General features: G+C 36.3%; 1 pseudogene; it reads left to right on the top strand.

Moving 5' to 3' along the window:
* The first annotated feature begins 3,283 nt into the window (after positions 1-3,283).
* LOC131405416 (developmental pluripotency-associated protein 3-like) lies at positions 3,284-3,967 on the top strand (annotated as a pseudogene).
* The last annotated feature ends 329 nt before the right edge of the window (positions 3,968-4,296 follow it).

Below are 4,296 nucleotides of genomic sequence, written 5' to 3'. Positions count from 1 at the left end.
GACTCACTGGAGGATTCACACTTCCTGATTTCAAAATTTACCATAAAGCTACAGCAATCAAGACAGTGCAGTATTGGCAGAAGGATAGAAATATAGATCAATGGAATAGAAGTGAGAGTCCAAAAATAAATCCAGATATCTACAGCCAATTAATTTTTGACAAGGCTGCCAACATCATTCGATGAGAGAAAAAATAGTCTTTTCAACAAAAGATGTTCAGACAACTAGATATCCATATGCAAAGGATGAATTTGGACCCCAGCCTCATACCATACACAAAAATTATCTCAAAAAATCAAAGACCTAAAGAACTGAAACAATAAAACTCTTAGAAAGAAACATAGATGTAACTCTTCATGACCTTGGATTAGGCAATGGTTTCTTAGGTATGATACTTATAGCACAAACAACCAAAGAAAAAATAGATAAATTGGACTCCATCAGAATTTAAAACTTTTGTGCATCAAAGGAGACTATCAAGAAAATGAAAACCTACAGAATAGAAGAAAATACTTGCAAGTCATATATCTGATAAGGGTCTAATACCCACAATATATAAAAAACTCTTACAACTCAACAATAAAAAGACAAATAACCGAATTTTAAAAAATGGTCAAAGAATTTGAATAGACATTTCTTCCAAAGAATTATACAAATGGCCAATAGGCACATGAAAATATGCTCAACATCGTTAGCCATTAGGGAAATGCATATCAAAGCTATAATGAGATACCACTTCATGCCCACTAGGAAGGCTATAATCATAATAATTTTTTTAATGGAACATAAGAAGTATCAGTAAGGATTTGGAGAAATTGGAACCCTTATACATTGCTGCTGGAAATGTAAAATGGTACAGCCACTGTGAAAAACAGTTTGGCAGTTCCTCAAAAAGTTAAACTTAGAGTTCCTATATGACCCAGGAATTCCTCTCCTTAGGTATATACCCAAGAAAATTAAAAACATATGTTCATATATAAACAAATGTTCATAGCACCATTTTTCGTAATGACGAAAACAATGGAAACACTCCAAATGTCCATCACTGCATGAACAGATTAACAAAATGTGGTATATCCATATAATGGAATATTATCAGCCACAAAAAAGGAATGAAGTACTAACATATGCTACAACATGGATGAACCTGGAGGATATTACACTAATTGAAAGAAGTCAGACACTAAAGACCACATATCGTATGATTCCATTTATATGAAATATGCAGTATAGACAAATCCATAGAGACAGAAATTAGGTTAGTGGTTCCTAGGGGATGAGGCAGAAGGGAACAGGGAGTGACTGCTAACAGGTACAAGTTTTATTTTGGAATGATAGAAATGTTCTGGAATTCGGTAATGGTGATAGTTGTACAACATCATCAACGTACCAAAAAAACATACACTTTAAAATAATGACTTTTATGTTATGTGAATTTTATCTCCCTACAAAAACATTTTTTAAAAAATTAATTAATGACCTAAGTATGGGTCTGTTTCTGGGCTTTCTAGTCTGTCTCACTGATCTATTTGTTCCTTATACCAGCACCACACTCTCTTGATTATTGTAGCTTTATTGTAAGCTCTGAAGTCAGATAGAGTAATTCTTCTAACTTGACTGCTCTTTTTCAAGATTGCTTTGGATAGTTTAAGTTATACCCCTTGCTTTTAAAAACTTGGGTGCGTACCTTTCCCTTTCACAGCAAGTATACATCAACATAGAAGAGCATTCTTGTACCTACTGCCCATTTCTCAGCATAGTAAATTGAAAAAATGTATACTTGGTGGCTCTGACTTCCTTGTATTCACAGAGATCAATATTTCCTTCAGTATTTAATCAAGATCAAAAGGAACATTGTTCACCCCCAATTGCCTTTTTTTAATAAATCAGTCTGTGGATTGGTGTTCAGATAACACATCTTTGTGTGTATGTGGTAGTACTTTTTTTGTTGCTTACATGCCTGGTGCTCCATCAGTATTTATCACGATGTACCTTTTCCAGTTTTATCTTAGTTCACAAAATGCCATTACCTAAATTCCTATCCGTGAATTTTTTAGTGATCAACAAACAAAAGCTCATCAAGTACTTTTCCCTCCTACATACATCACAACACGCCAGGACCTGGTATGTGCACTACACATATCGTTGATTTTTCACAGTTGTGAGCCTGTGAGAGAGTAGTAGCTCTTTCACATTGGATGCCTCTGCTGCTGTGCTATGGCCATCTCTATCATTTGATAAAGGAGTTTAACAATAGCTGTTCTCTAAGTATAATATTTGTTATATTGGGGATCATTTTATAAGCTTATCAGGAGTGACACTTGTTCCTTTTTATACTATAAAGAATGTGACTTTGAAGGATGCTTCTGTAGTTTTGGTCTTGTCTCTGCCTTTAGCAATAATGTTCATCAGTTTTGTGCAGGAAAACATTATTTTGTGCTTATTACGGAAATTATCAATTTATTTACTAGAGAAGTCACTGTGTTTAGTGAGCCTTTTTTTTTTATGTGATGGTTTCATACCCCTATTTGAAAGTTTCATATCAGACAAAACACTTAGAATTGAGAGTGAATGGCTGGCTGGCTCAATAAAATCTAATTTTCATATTCATCATAATTCTTTCCATTACCTTTTTTCTTTTTTGACTGTGTGTGAAAAATCATCACACTTGTAACTGCATGTGCCCCAGCACACAGAGACATACAGTTTCTGTTTGCACTGGGGCTGCTCACTATTCATGTTTTAGACATTATTTTGTTTTGTTTTTTTGTTTGTTTGTTTGTTTGTTTTTTTGTGAGGAAGATCAGCCCTGAGCTAACATCCATGCTAATTCTCCTCTTTTTTGCTGAGGAAGACTGGCTCTGAGCTAACATCTATTGCCAATCCTCCTCCTTTTTTTTTCCCCCCCAAAGCCCCAGTAGATAGTTGTATGTCATAGCTGCACATCCTTCTAGTTGCTGTATGTGGGACGTGGCCTCAGCATGGCCAGAGAAGCGGTGCCTGGGAGCGCCCGGGACCTGAACCCGGGCCGCCAGTAGCAGAGCGCGTGCACTCAACCGCTAAGCCATGGGGCTGACCCTAGACATTATTTTGAATTGTGTAATTTTATCATGATTCGTATACTTCAGTCAGTAACTTCTGAATTAGTGACCCTTTCAGTTTATCGAGAATATAATATAACAGAGTAAGAACAATAAACGCAAATTTCACAAACAAAAATGATAACACATAAGAGATAAAAAATGTTTTAGAATTTTTGGAGTCTTCAGCATCACCTTCTGCTCAACCCAAAGATCTGGGAAGAGGTTCAAGCTGTGACTAAACTTCCAATGGACTCATCAAAGCTTAACCCAGCCTGGACCCTGGGGTCCTCTCAGATGCCCAGTGAAGAAAATTCCCAGGAAGATTCAGCTGCCACTTCACCTATTTCAGAAGCATTAATGAAGAACCTTAGTAACTTGACTCTCAACCCTAGTACCAAATTCCACACCCCTTCTACCAGAACATCCGCCCCAACAGCCTGACAGAGAAAAGAAATTCCAGGGGTTAAGTATGGCATACTCAACAGAAGGAGTGGGGTAAGGACATTGTTAACTGCTCAGAAAGAAAGGATGCAAAGAATGATAGAAATTATTAAATGCCACCACTCCAACCAACTTCCTGTGCTTCCAAGAGAACCACGACAGAAGAAAACTGAGGTTGAATCAAGAATTCAAAGATTTAGATGTAGGTGTCATTATTGCCTGTATCATAGAGATCTTTCTGAGAATACCAGCATGGAGAATAGTTATGACACAGAGTCAATTGAGCCTTAAACCTTATTCTTGCTAGTAATTATAGGATCATTATGCAACAGCTTGGGGAAGCTACTCTATGCTCGGATGGACTGTATACCAGTATTTTGATAACCTGTGATATAAGTTCTGTGATGTCTTTTTTTCTTGCATCTCTTTTCTACCTTGATACCAGTAACATATAAGGAATCTGTGTAGTTTGCATCTGAATGACTTCAATATACTTTAGTTTAACTTCTTGATTTGACCCAAAGAAGCACTAACATGTCCCAAGTATTGCCTGTGTTTTAGAAGCCTGAAGTCAGTAAGATGAAACCCAACATCAAGAATTTGAAGCAAAGTAACTTGTGTGGAAAGAATGTAAAGAAAACATTGGGTGGTTTAGCTAGACCATGATTAGAGCAGGGTGCATTAACTAGATTTTCTAGTTTTCAAGAATTTGAATTATAATAATTTTTTGTATCATTTCACTTTTCAGCAGCAAATAATGTGTGTATAGAGG

Source organism: Diceros bicornis, chromosome 5 (assembly GCF_020826845.1).
Source record: "Diceros bicornis minor isolate mBicDic1 chromosome 5, mDicBic1.mat.cur, whole genome shotgun sequence".
In the NCBI taxonomy this organism is placed as follows: domain Eukaryota; kingdom Metazoa; phylum Chordata; class Mammalia; order Perissodactyla; family Rhinocerotidae; genus Diceros; species Diceros bicornis.
The sequence above is the reverse complement of the archived record's forward strand: the minus strand, read 5'-3'. Positions and strand labels throughout refer to the sequence as shown.